Here is a 13,979-nt window from a genome sequence, read left to right on the forward strand (position 1 = left end):
TAATAGGCAAGTGCACGTTTATAGTCAAGGGTGTGAAGTTTCCGCTCATTGTCATTGGCGTGATGTTTCGGATAAAAAGTGGGTAAAGTGATGGTTTGGTTTAAGTGAAAACTGGAAACCACCTTCGGTAGAAAACTTGGGTGTGCACGTAATGTCACTTCGTCATGGTAAAATTGTAGGTAAGGTGGGTAGTGAACCAAGGCTTGAAGCTCACTAACCTGTCTAGCTGATATTAGGGCAGTCAAGAAGAGTACTTTCCAGGAGAGGAGTCTATGAGGAAAGCGTCCGGAGCTAGTCGGAGAGGGCTTGGGTACACTGAGCAAAAATGTGTCGACTTTTCTGTTGCGTTTCTTCATGAACAGTTCGATGCAGGGAAGACCCCAAGTGGAGAATATGCAATGCGCTGTCTCTTGATGTAGTTTCCATTCGTAGGGTGTGTGTGTGTGTGTGTGTGTGTGTGTGAGAAATATTCTGCTCAATTTGTCTGCTCTGGAATTGCTGACTCCGGGCAAGTAAGTTGCTTGTAGGTGGATGGATCTGCTGTCTGCCCATTCCAGGATCTGGATTGTTTCCTTGCAGAGGTTCCAAGAACCTGACCCTCTTTTATGTAAAATATTGTGACTTGGTTGTCTGTGTGAATCATTACAGTTTGTAAGTGTTCAAAGGCTCGAAGGGCATTTCATACCGCTTGGAGTTCCAGCAGGTTTATGTGTTGGTTGCGCTCAGTTGTGGACCATAACCCCTGAGTCTGAAGATGGTGTAGGTGAGCTCCCCATTCCGTGGGAGAGGCATCTGTGGTGAGTATTACCTGATGTCGAGGGGGGTCGCAGAGGCGATCCCATGGATAGTGTAGTAGCCACCATTGTAGGTCTTTTTTCATGCTGAACGTTGTGTGTACATGGGTCGATAATGGATGTAGGAACTGAGTACATTCGTGTTTGAGGCCCCATTGAAGGCGACGCATGTGTAGACGTATGAGAGGAATCACATAGATAGATGCTGCCATGTGTCCTAGGATGGTCAAGATTTGGCGGGCTGGGACAGTCGTGGTTTGCAGAAGAAGTGAAGACAGCATGTGAACAGTGAGTGCCTACGAGTGCAGTGGGAATGCTTTGACTTGAATGGTGTCTATATAGGCTACGATAAACTGCAAGGTTTGTGCTGGTTGAAGGTTTCACTTCTTGTAGTTTATCAGGAGACCCAGAATGTCGAGGCAAGAAATGGTGTGAAGTAAATTCTTTTGCAGGAGAGACTGGTTGGGTGCTACTAAAAGCCAGTCGTCCAGGTAAGGAAATATTTGCACCCCCTGACACTGAGGTGTGCCACCGCTACTGCTAGACATTTGGTGAATACTCTGGGGGCAGAGGAGAGGCCAAATGGTAGTACCTTGTATTGGAAATGCCTGTTGTCCATCTGGAAACAGAGGTAACACCAGGAATTGGGATGCATTGGTATGTGGGCATCTGCATCCTTCAAGTCCAGTGAACTCATCCAATCGTTGGGCTGAAGGAAGGAAAAATGGACTTGAAAGAAGTTATTTTGAATTTCTCCTTGTGGATGTATTTGTTGAGCGCATGTAGGCCTCCCGCTTTCTTGGGAATGAGGAAGTATTGTGAATAGAAACCAGGGTGCAATATAGAGGAAGGTAGTTCCCGAATGCAGTTTTGTTAGAGGAGAATCTTGACTTTCCGTAGGAGAGGGCCCTTGTGTGTTGCTCGATGTTTCTGGGGAACTAAGTGTGGTATCATTGGAACGGATGTAAAGTGGAGAGATTAACCTTTTATTATTGTGAGGACCCATTGATCGGATGTGATGTTGGACCATGCTGAGCGGAATTTGGATAATATTCCTCCTACTGCCAATGTCTGAGCCGGTGGCAAAATTATCTTCAAAAAGATTGTGTTTTTGATGGTTGGGATTCAGTTGTTGGATGAGCCTGTCGAGGGGCTTTTGTCCTAGTATGCGAACATTGTGGTTGGTAAGGTTGAGGCCTATAATAAGAGTATGGCCTGTAGGTCCTTTGGTAAGTGGGCTTCTTGTATGACGGGTATTGTCATCTGAATGATCCAGGCTGATATGGGGACGTTAGGGACAATACAGCCGTTTTCTATTTTTAGTTTTGTGACTGTTTTGGTGAATTTGTCACCAAATAGATTATCCGGTCGGCCTGGGAGGTTAGCCAGCTTATCATGGACATTGTCCCTGATTGCGCTTGACTGGAGCCATGCCAATAGTCTTGCAGCTTTAGAATTTGCTGAAGTTTTTGAAACCTCAAAGCCCTCATATATAGGATGTAGAAGATGTCTTAATCCTTCTTCCATGTTGTGGAATTCCGTGGGTAGTGTAGAGTCTGAGCGCCAAGTACTGGGCGATAAAATAATTGTTTTGAATTTTTGCGTTAAGCATGTTCGATTGATACAAGCGCTTCGCAAAGTCGTCCAGTAATTTAGCATCTCATGATGGTGGTGTATTTGAATGCAACCTAGACTTTTTTGCATTGCAGATTCTACAACAGATTGATGGGGTAGTTGTACAGTAGAATAAAAGGGGGGGGGGGGGGGGGGAGTCCCTCATACGATATTTAATATCAGTTTTACATGAAGTAGATGGAGTAGTTATAGGGGTATCCCAGGACTTCTCCATGAGGGCATTTAGCACTTGGTGTTGAGGTAGTGGCTACTGGTTCGCTGGGAGTGTCAAATATTTTTAAAATGCCCATCATCTCCCGACGAGGATCGTGAAGCTTTCCGGTCTCCACATGTATTTATTTATTTATTTATTGTTTTTGTTATACCGAGTTTCATGACAGGCATCACATCAACCCGGTTTACAATTAACAAAGTGTGAAAAGCATAACGTAGCGTAGTAAACAATATTCTCAATAAAAACCTTGAACTTTAAATACAGGGAATCACAAAAAGGATGTGAGAAAGTTACAATAAAACAGGGAAAAATTAACTTGGAACTGGAAGGGGGGAGAGAAAAGAACAGAGCAATATTTACATTTCAGCCAATTAATGTAAAAAATTAGCAAGATGAGTAAATAAGACTATGCGAATAAATGTGGCGGTACATCACTGTGAGATGGAACATACGTAACCAGAAGGCTAAGTATGACACAGAATATGAATAAATATGACACAGAATTTGGATCCAATTGTGCTGTTCCGTGAAGTTTTATTCCGGGCTTGGAAATGCTTTTTTGAAAAGCCAAGTTTTTAGTCTTTTCCTAAATGTTAGAGAGCATGGCTCCTGTCTCAAATCTTGTGGGATAGAGTTCCAGAGAGCTGGACCTGCTGAAGAGAAGGCTCTGAGACTCAAAGATTTATGTTGGAAGGTTTTGGCCTTTGGAATTTGGAGTGACTCTTTGTAGTATTCCCTGATGGGTCTGACGGAAGTGTATTTTTTAAGTGGTATTTGTAGGTCGATTTGCGTGTGTTGGTTGATAGTTTTGTATATGATGTTGATGGTTTTGTACATGATTCTATAATGGATTGGTAGCCAATGGAGGTTTTTGAGGATAGGTGAAATGTGGTCGATTTTCCTGGAATTTGTGAGGACTCTGGCTGCAGAGTTCTGAACCATTTGTAGAGGTTTAGTATAAGAAGCTGGGAGGCCTAGTAGTAACGAGTTGCAATAATCTAGTTTGGAAAAGATTATTGCTTGCAAGATTGTTCTAAAGTCCTGAGCGTGGAAGAGTGGTTTAATTCTTTTCAGAATATGCAATTTGTAGAAGCAATCCTTTGTGGTTTGATTAATGAATGGTTTGAGGTTGAGACGATTGTCTAGTATGGCTCCTAGGTCTCTTACATGGGCTGTTTGAAGGAGTGTGGGTGGTTTTGGAAGTATGTTATTGTTTTCCGGTGATATGAGCAGGAATTCTGTTTTTGAAGCATTGAGCACAAGATTTAGACTGTTGAGGAGAAGTTTAATTTCTAATAAGCAAGTGTCCCAGTATTCCATTGTTTTTGAGATTGATTCTTTTATGGGGATCATGATCTGTACGTCGTCTGCGAAAAGGAAGTGTTTCAGGCTTAATTTTGTAAGTAATTGACATAGTGGTAGCAGGTAGACATTGAAGAGTGTGGGTGAAAGTGATGAACCTTGCGGCACCCCTCTATTAGATGGGTGGTATTGGGATTCTTTATTGTGAATTTTGACTCTATATCCTCTGTTTCCTAGAAATGTTTTGAACCAGTTTAATGTGGCACCTGTTAAACCAATGTTTGCCAGTTGTTTTAGAAGGAGGGAGTGGTTGACGGTGTCGAAGGCCGCCGAGAAGTCGAGGAGGATTAGTAAATATGCTTGGCCTTTGTCAATACCAGAGAGGAGGAAGTCCGTGAGTGAAAGTAGTAGCGTTTCTGTGCTTGCGGCTTTGCGAAAACCATATTGGTTTGGGGACAGAATACTGTGGTCTTCTAAGTAGTTGGATAGTTGGGTGTTTACCAATTTTTCCATGATTTTGGCTATGAAAGGGAGGTTGGAAATAGGGCGGAAGTTGTTGGGATCACATGCATTTAGATTTGGTTTTTTTAGTAGTGGCTTGATTGAGGCAGTTTTTAGGTCATCTGGGTAGATACTATGTGCTAGAGAGCAGTTTATGATATCTGCTAGGGTTTTTGCTATTGTGTCAGGGATGAGAAGAAGCATTTTAGAAGGGATTTGATCAAATGGGTGAGATGACGGTTTCATTCTCCTTAACGTCATTTGTATCTCTGTGATTGTTATGGGTTCGAAAGCATTTAGCCGGATGTCTTTGTTTTGGGGGAAAAATGTGTTATCTGGAGAAGTAGAGTTTTGAATTTGTTGATTGAGGAGATCCGATATTTTTTTGTTGAAATGAAGGGCCAGTTCGTCTGCTTTAGTCTGGGCTTGTTCGGGTGGGATATCTGGAGTGATGGGTTTGGTTAGGCTTGAAACAAAGGCGAATAGGGCTTTTGAGTCAAAGATGAGATGATGAACCTTCCGGGCATAGTAGTCTCTTTTGGTTTTCAACGTGGTACTTTTGTATAGATGGAGTGATCGTTTGTAATCAGAGAGAGAGGCCGGTGAATGGGCTTTGCGCCATTTTCTTTCTTTTTGCCGAAGTAGTTGTTTGAGCTTTCGTAGTTCATCATTAAACCAGGGTTGTTGTTTAGATGTATTAGAAGACCTTACTTTGGTTGTCAGTGGGCAGTAAGTGTTTGCTATAGATTTTGTTATTTTGGACCAGGATTGGAGGGCAGAGTTGGGTGTAGAGACATCAATGAGTGGTAGCTCCGAGGTTAGAAGTTTGCTGAGTTGTTCCGAGGTGCAAGGTTTTCTGTATAGGAAAGCGGGTCTTGAGTTGAGGTTAGAGTCTGATCGAGGTAAAGAAAAGCTGGTGGAGATTAGAGAGTGGTCTGACCATGGGACTTTTTTGCAGTTTGGTTGTTTTGTAAGAGAAATACCAGAGTTTGTAAATAGGAGATAGAGCGTGTGGCCTGCTTTATGAGTGGGTTTGTTGATTTGTTGGCTGAAACCCATCGCTGACAGTACGGTGAGGAGAGCTTCACAGTTTGTTGAAAGGGGGACTTTGTCAACATGTAAGTTAAAGTCGCCCAGGATTATAGCAGGGGAGTCCAGATTGAGATGCAAAGTTATAGTTTCGATAATAGGTGAGGAGTCTGACTCTAGTAAGCCTGGAGGGGCATAGACTAGCAGGATTTGGAGATGTTCCGATTTGAACAATCCTAGTTCTAGTTTAGTAGCTGTACTGATGGGGTGGTATGTGAACCTTAAGGATTTTTTAGCAGCTAGGAAGATACCCCCTCCTCTTTTTTTTTGTCTTGGGATGGAGAAGAAATCGTAAGTCTGTGTTGGTAGTTGGTTAATGAGTGCGATGTCTGTGGATTTGAGCCATGTTTCTGTTATGGCGCAAAAGTCTGGGGTTGTGTCCTGTAGTATGTCGTTGAGTATCAGAGATTTGTTGGTGAGCGATTGGGCGTTGAATAGGATTAAGGTGAATAGGGATAGACCTAGGAACTGTGTAGTGGGGGAAATCATGATTGGGATGAGTGATTTGTAGGTGCGTGGGCGGTATTGCATTATTGTTAAAGGTTGGATCGGTGCTGGATGAGAGCTGTTGAACTGGAAGTGCTGCTAGAGATTGGATGAGTGCTGATGGAGATTGGATGAATGCTGCTGAAGACTGAATGAATGCCTCTGGAGACAGGACTGAATGAGTGCCTCTGGAGATTGAATGAGTGCCTCTTGAGACTGGATGAGTGCTTCTGGAGGCTGGGTGAGTGCTGCTGGAGATTGGATGCGTGCTGCTGGAGATTGGATGAGTGCTGCTGGAGACTGGATGTAGGAGTAGGCTTACTTTCTCTAGAAACTGTGAATAGTTTAAATCTTCAGGTGGAGATGCCAGTTCAGGTGGGACCTCAGCTGGATCTGAAGGGTATCCTGTTGATGAATCAGAGGAAGATGTAAGAATAAACTCTTCCAAGGGTGTTGATGGCCTCTGTGGCTGTACTTTCAGTGAGGGCCTTGGAATAGAGGGGGTCTTCCGGCACAAGTGGAACCTCCACTGGAGGAAGTGGTGGGGGCGTGTTTTGCTGATGTTCTATCGACTTCAAAAATTGCAATAGGATGTTTGTTATCTGGGTGCTTGCGAAGCTAGCTCAGAGGTTGATGGTGTAGAAGGTAGGGGCTCTACTGGTGATGGGGCAGAGGAGGTGCCGTGGTCAATGGGCTTTTTGGATGACCTGGGATTGGATCTGATCTCCATCCAGGAGAGGATGATTAGCTGCCTGAGAGACGTGGTGAAGATATGTCTCTGAGTCGACCACAAGGAGTGGAGAAGGTTCCCTAGGTCTTTTATGGCCAGAAGTATGTTTCTTGGGCCCTGGGTGCTTCGGCTGTTTTGGTCTCAAAGGTCCTGCATCGACATGCGCCGGATGCTTCGGTGGTGTGTCAACTCGACGCTGCTGCAACGCACTTTACTCCGTGCGTTGGTGCTTCAGTGCGTCGATGCTCTTTAGGTACGTCGAAGCGTGGATGCTCCCGAGGCGTGTCAGAGCATCAGTGCTTCGGACGCGGTTTCTGTTCCTTGCTTCGGGGAGCCGGTAGGGTCGGTAAGTTGTGTGGCCGCGATGCTGTTGACACATCCCCCATGCCGTGCACCAGTTCTTGAAGGGGCATCGGCTGTGAGTATTTTGCCCGGGGGGGGGGGGGCGCAACAGAAGAAGCCCTTCTGTGAGATGTTGCATTCTTTTTATGTTCTGGGCCCAGAGATGACTTAGTAGAGGCATAAGAGCCCGATGGTGCTGCCATAAGTTGCTGGATTCGAGCTGCTTGCTGGCGCTGCGCTCTTGGGGCCGCAGTCCCTGCAACTTTCCTGATCAGGTCCCAGGCATATATAGCATGACTGATGGCCATCAGTCACTGACACTGTTTTACCACAACTGCAGAATCTGAATCCTGGGCGAGGCATGATAGAAAAAGATAGCCTTTCCTGTGGTAAAAAGTTTTGTTTCTTCTCTTTTTACCTCACAAACTCAAAAGGTCTGGAGAGACAGAGCTCCGTGTGCGATTAGTCGCGCGGGAAAAAAACAAAAACAGGCAAACCCAGAAAGATACAAGCTGAAAGACTTTACTAGATTTAGAGAGCTCCGCCACTTAGTGGCACGGAAGACGTACCCAGACAGCATGGCTAATTCAGCTGCTTATCTACGAGAAAATGGTTGTTTAAAGGCGATGACCGCAACTAGTGCATCCACTCTGGGAATTCTTAAGAGGGCCTACTAATCCTCCAGTGGCAGAGTATATATCCTGCTCATAAGTGTTCCACCCTTTAAGCCCTCTTGGACGCATCCCATTCCAATGGCACCATGGCCCTTAATGCCAGGTGCAAGGACAAGATTTTTGTCGGCTTGCACACCCCCTATAACAGGGGTCGGGAACCCATGGCTCGCGAGCCAGATATGGCTCTTTTGAGGGCTGCATCTGGCTCGCAGACACGTGTCGCCATACTTCGCGGTTCCCCGCTGACCCAGCTGCTCCCCGGACCTCCGCCGCCCGGGCTTAAAATGCTGTCAGCCCGGGCGGAACGCGGCAGGACAGCTGGAGTCAGCGGCACCGGCGTGCTCTCTTCTCCTCCCCCCCCACCCCCCGCGGCCCGGAAGAGGAAGTGGAGAGCATCGGGTGCCTGCGCGGGAAGAAGAGACCACACTAGCGTGGTCTCTTCTTCCGCGCAGGCACCCGATGCTCACCACTTCCTCTTCCGGGCCGCGGGGGGGGAGGAGAAGAGAGCACGCCGACTGGAGTCATCCGGGTGCCTGCGCGGGAGTCATCGGGTGTCAGCCGGGTGCCAGCGCTGGAGTCATCGGGTGCCTGCGCGGGTCTTCCCGCGCAGGCACCCGATGCTCTCCACTTCCTCTTCCGGGCCGCGGGAAGAAGAGAGCACGCCGGTGCTCTCTTCTTCCCGCGGCCCGGAAGAGGAAGTGGAGAGCATCGGGTGCCTGCGCGGGAAGACCCGCGCAGGCACACTAGTGTTCGACGGGAAGAAGACTGCAGCGCGGCTCGGAGGAAAATGAAAATCTTCAACCGCGGCCGATGGGACTCCGCCTTCGCTTCCGCGAGGGCTGAAAATGAAGGAGGTTAGCGTTGGGAGGTGGCTGCTGCTGCCGCGAGTTCCCGGGGGGGAAGGGGGAGAGAGAGAGAGTGAATGAGCGAGCAAGCATGTGTGTTTGAGATCCTGTGTGTGTGAGTGAGAGATTGCATGTATGTGAATAATTGAGAGCCTGTATATGTGAAAGAGAGTATGTCTGTGATTGAGATCCTGCCTGTGAGAGAGAGAGCATGAATGTAAGTTTACCATTGGGACCCTGTATGTGTAAGTTTGTAATTGAAAACCTGTTTGTTTGAAAGAGTATGTGTGTATGATTGAGATCCTTTGTGTGTGAGAGAGATCATGTGTATGTATGATTAAGAGCCTGTGTGTATAAGTAAGAGAGATCATGTGTGTCTGTGTCTGATTGACAGCTGGTTTAGGTGATGGAGCATGTGATTGAGAGCCTGTGTTTAAATGAGAGAGAGAGACCATGTGTGTCTGTGTGTGATTGAGAGCTGATTTAGGTGAGGGAGCATGTGAGTATGTGATTGAGAGCCTGTGTGTAAATGAGAGAAAGAGAGGACATGTTTGTAAGCATGTGAATGAGAGTCTGTGTGTGAGAGAAAAAGACAGCATGTATTTATGTGATTGAAAGCCTGTGTGTGTGTAAGCGTGAAAAGATAGACAGCATGTGTGTAAATGTGTAATTAAGAGCCTATATAAGTGAGAGAGAAAAAACATTTGTATATGTGAGTGACTGAGAGCATGTGTGTATAGGTGTGTCATTGAGAGCCAGTGTGAGAGAGAGCGCTGGTATGTGACTGAGAGAGGAGAAAGTTCCAAGCAAACCACCCCACCTCCTGCTAATTCAGAACAATCTCAGGACACCTGGATATCAAATGTTCCCAGGTATGCAGAGCAAAAAAATTTTTGTATCCTTATTATTTTTCATTACTGGATCTTTGTGTCTGCTATTTTGAAATATTTTGTTGGTATCTGGAAATGTTTTATATGAGTTTTTAATTATTGGATATTCCACTCATCAGCTGTTTCGAAATATGTTCTTTTTGTTAGTACAGTTTTACTGCTGATGATTTTATATTTCTTGATTTGTTTTATAAGGATGTGTGATGTTTCTTTTTTCCTTTGTTACACTGCATACAGAGACTCTGGCTTGTTGCAGTTTCCAATTCAGTTTTTGTCTGCATGCTTCTTGTTATGCGTTTTGGTCTCTTTATTCTTTGTTAGGTGAGGGACAGCACGTGATTCAGGTGAGGTTTTCTGCTGGCGTGTAGTTTCTGTGTAGGACTCTATAGCAGCCTGACTTGGTCCGTTTTCCTAATAGGAGATGTATTGGTGTCTTAAGGCCTGGTGTAATATTTTCAGAGACTTATTGTACTTTAAAAGTGTGATCTTACATAAAATGCACACATTTACTTGTATTTAGTTTTAAACATATTGTATGGCTCTCATGGAATTACATTTTAAAATATGTGGCGTTTATGGCTCTCTCAGCCAAAAAGGTTCCTGACCCCTGCCCTATAATCTGGGGTCCCCTTCCATCCAATTGTCCCTCCGAAGGACAGATAAAACTAATGTAATGTCCTTCCTTAAGTTGAGTGTTAACTCATACCTGTGGAATAGCCACACCACTATAGACTCATTCTCCTCTGAGGAACATTCACCATCTTCTAGGAGCAACAAGAGTCTACCTTGATTAGAATCCACTTCTGACCCTAGATTCCTGGATGACTGTCTGGGCTGAAGAGCCCAAATCTCTTAGTAAACAGGACTTTTTAACGGGAAGACCCTATTCTTGGGATCCTCTGAAGGACCAGGCTGTGGGAGCAGGAGTCCCTAGCCAGTCTCTGAACAGATGAAGGTCTGATTCATGAGATGGACAAATTTTAGTGTTACACCCCTAATGCCCCCCCCCCCCACCAGACAGTTCTTGCAGACATGATGAGAAACCCCCCCCCCCCCCCCCCCCCCAACTACAACTGCAGGTCCTTTTCCTGGTTCCTCTAGGGGGAGGTTCCTGTTGAGAACCTTCTAAATCCCGCGGGTCCAAAGGCCCTCTGGATCCAAGGTATCCCCCCTGTGTCAGCCATACCTCGATGGGTCCCTTGCCTGCTCCCGTCCATCCTGGGTGGGAGAGGCTAGTGCCTCCTGCAGAGGCTGCACCTCCTCCCTATCATGTACGGGGCACAAGGAGCCAGGCACCTTTTTTATGCCACAGACTGTACATCTAAAGCCTCTCATCATGGCATTTTCTTCGGCTCTTTTTTTTTTTTTTTTTTTAAATATACCATAACCTGTTTGATTTTAACAGAGTTACAGAACCAAATCGTAAGATAACAGACCACCTTAGACAAAGAATATATTCAAAACACAAATACAATAATGTAAGTGTATAGAAAAAAGTTGCTTCACTGTCTGAAATTCCCCCTCCCCCATGCCCTAGTAGGAATTCTCTAATATCTAATCTAGAATTAAACCATTGTTACAGAATGCAATGGTTAATACAAATCTTATTGGCTACTAGGTTATACAGCTGTATCAATAAACTAAACTTTATAGTTTTTTTCCTCACACCTTAGCATTGGCTCTGAATAGATGGCAACATTTCCCATAGTCTGGGAGATGTACATCATTTTGAGTTGGGGAGACATCAAACTGAAGATAGTATTCTTCACCAGTAGAGAGAGTATATTCAAACAATCTTGCCATATCTGTAACACAGCCTCAAGGCGAGTCTCTGAGATTGATTTTGCAGTTAAGTATTCAAAAGTAAGGAGTTTAACCATCCTTGCTTTCCATTGAGATAGCACCAATATATCAACTCCCTACCCAAGTATGTTTTTTGTTTTTTTGCTACAATCATAACTTTATCCAGGATTTACTTATTAAGCTCCATTTTAATAGAGACCTCATTGTATATACCAAAAATCCAAAGTCTAGGATCTGCAGGCAAGCATAACTTCCAAATATTTTCAATATAAGCGTGAACTTGATATCAAAACTTCTGAATTTTAGGGCATTGTCAGAAACTATGAAAGTAGTCCCTTATCATTTGACCACATTTCTGACAGTTAGGTGACAAATATTGTAGCTTGGAACGCTCTCTCCTGGGACAAATATTTGACAGAGAAATTTAAATTGAGTTTCCCTTAACACTACATTTTTCTGTTTTATTTTTTTTGAAACTTTGTCATAACTCTTGTTCCATAAGATTACAACTTGGCCATTTGCTAAGGATCCGAGCCCAAGTGATCGTTCAACAAAAAGTCCTGTTGAACCTAGCACAGGATGTTTTTTCCTGCCTGCTCCCAACTAGAACCTCTTCTAGTAGCTCAGGCTTGAACTCGGGATTATTCTGTAATAAATCGCATACATAATGCCATCTGTGTGTGGTAATTAGTACCAGGATTGTAGTTCCCAAAAGCTTTATATTATGTTGGAATCTCCAAAGAATAAAATGGTATACTTGTGTAAACCCGTTCAGGCTCCAAATTTTCAATACCTGGTTCTCCAAGCCAGGCATAAACTGTGGATTAGCCTGAATAAACATGTAGGGGGGGATACTTTGCATGCTCGTAATAAAAACTTACTTAGAGACGACCATGTTGCATGGCAGGAGAATAATAAGTGATCTTTGATGTCACCTGGAATCTCTCTCAGAGTAACTTGAATCAGTGAATTCAATGAGAATGGACACCAACATTGTAAGATATTAAGAATTTCAAGAGGTCTGAAACAGCCAATCATGTAAATGCCTTAGCATACATGCTAAAATTATATATCTGAAAATAAGGGCACTTTAGACAGCCCCCCCCGAGCTGCTGTTCTTATAGTATCCACTGAGAGTCTCGCCATCTTCCCTGGCAATAAAAAGTATCTGAGCATCCTATTGATTTCTTTAAGATCTTTCCTTTGTAGCAAAATAGGAAGCATTTGTAGTACATAACAATTTAGGGACCTCCATTTTTATGAGCTGAATTTTGCCAATTAAAGAAAGATCCCGCCATCTTTGCAGTCATCCCCATGGTCCTCATTAACAACTTAACATTAGCATATATTCTGCCTACATCTGGAACCTTAATTCCCAAATACCTCTTTCCCCTTCAACCCACCGTAAAGGGAAATTGCCCACCCAAAGACTTCTAAGAGTTCTGAGAATATCTAAAACCTCAGATTTGTCTTGGTTAATTTTCAATCCTGCAAATGCCCCAACGTCAATTTGATGTTGTAGAACTTTACTTACCGACTCCCATGGCTCAGTGAGGAGTAAAAGGACATTGTCTGCAAAGGCCACTATTTTAAATATATGCCCACCTTTAAGGCCCTGCATTGAACTATCTGCCTCAATTTTCTTCAGCAGGGGATCTATTGACAAGATATATAACAGAAGAGAAAGAGGGCATCACCGTCTCACACCTTGAGAGATACAGAAGTCAACAGATTTATATCCGTTGGCAATATTAGAAACTGGAGACAGAAGTGATAGGTATCCATGCCATACCTCTGCAATTCGGAGAACCTATATGTCCAAGCACCCTGTCAAAGGCCTTTTCAGAGTTGAAACCTATTGCTACTGCCTGTATGTTACTAGTATTACAAATGTTCATTGCCAAGGTTAATTTCACTATATGGGAACATGCTGTTCTGCCCTCAACAAACCCCACCTGATTAGAATAAGAACATGATATGCTGGGTCAGACCAAGGGTCCATCAAGTCCAGCATCCTGTTTCCAACAGTGACCAATCCAGGCCATAAGAACTGGCAAGTACCCAAAAACTAAGTCTATTCCATGTTACTGTTGCTAGTAATAGCGGTGGACTTCTCCAAGAACTTATCCAATCCTTTTTTAAACACAACTATACTAACTGCACTAACCACATCTTCTGGCAACAAATTCCAGAGTTTAATTGTGCGTTGAGTGAAAAACAACTTTCTCTGATTAGTTTTAAATGTGCCACTTGCTAACTTCATGGAGTGCCTCCTACTCTATTACCCGAAAGGGTAAAAAACCGATTCACATCTACCCTTTCTGGACCTCTCATGATTTTAAACACCTCTATCATATCCGCCCCCCTCAGCCCTCTCTTCTCCAAGCTGAAAAGTCCTAACCTCTTTAGTCTTTCCTCACAGGGGAGCTGTTCCATTCCCCTTATCATTTTGGTTGCCCTTCTCTGTACCTTCTCCATCGCAATTATATCTTTTTTGAGATGCGGCGACCAGAATTGTGCGCGGTATTCCAGGTGCGGTCTCACCATGGAGCGATACAGAGGTATTATGACATTTTCCGTTTTATTCACCATTCCCTTTCTAATAATTCCCAACATTGTTTGCCTTTTTGACTGCTGCAGCACACTGAACCGACGATCAGAGGGAATAACCAAA

The 13,979-nt window shown here is 44.3% G+C and overlaps 1 protein-coding gene across 4 annotated transcripts in view; it reads right to left on the reverse strand.

The window, feature by feature from the left end:
- Positions 1-13,979, reverse strand: part of C3H6orf120 (chromosome 3 C6orf120 homolog) — a 72,084-nt gene that overhangs the window by 6,764 nt on the left and 51,341 nt on the right. The window contains exon 1 of one of the 4 annotated variants that reach the window (XM_029594283.1): positions 12,840-12,947. The exons of the other annotated variants lie outside the window; for them this stretch is intronic. The gene's annotated coding sequence lies outside the window, so the exon portion shown is untranslated. Of the gene's footprint in view, positions 1-12,839; positions 12,948-13,979 lie in introns of those variants that run through there. 4 annotated transcript variants of the gene reach the window in all.

This window comes from Rhinatrema bivittatum, chromosome 3 (genome assembly GCF_901001135.1).
Source record: "Rhinatrema bivittatum chromosome 3, aRhiBiv1.1, whole genome shotgun sequence".
Taxonomy (NCBI): Eukaryota; Metazoa; Chordata; class Amphibia; order Gymnophiona; family Rhinatrematidae; genus Rhinatrema; species Rhinatrema bivittatum.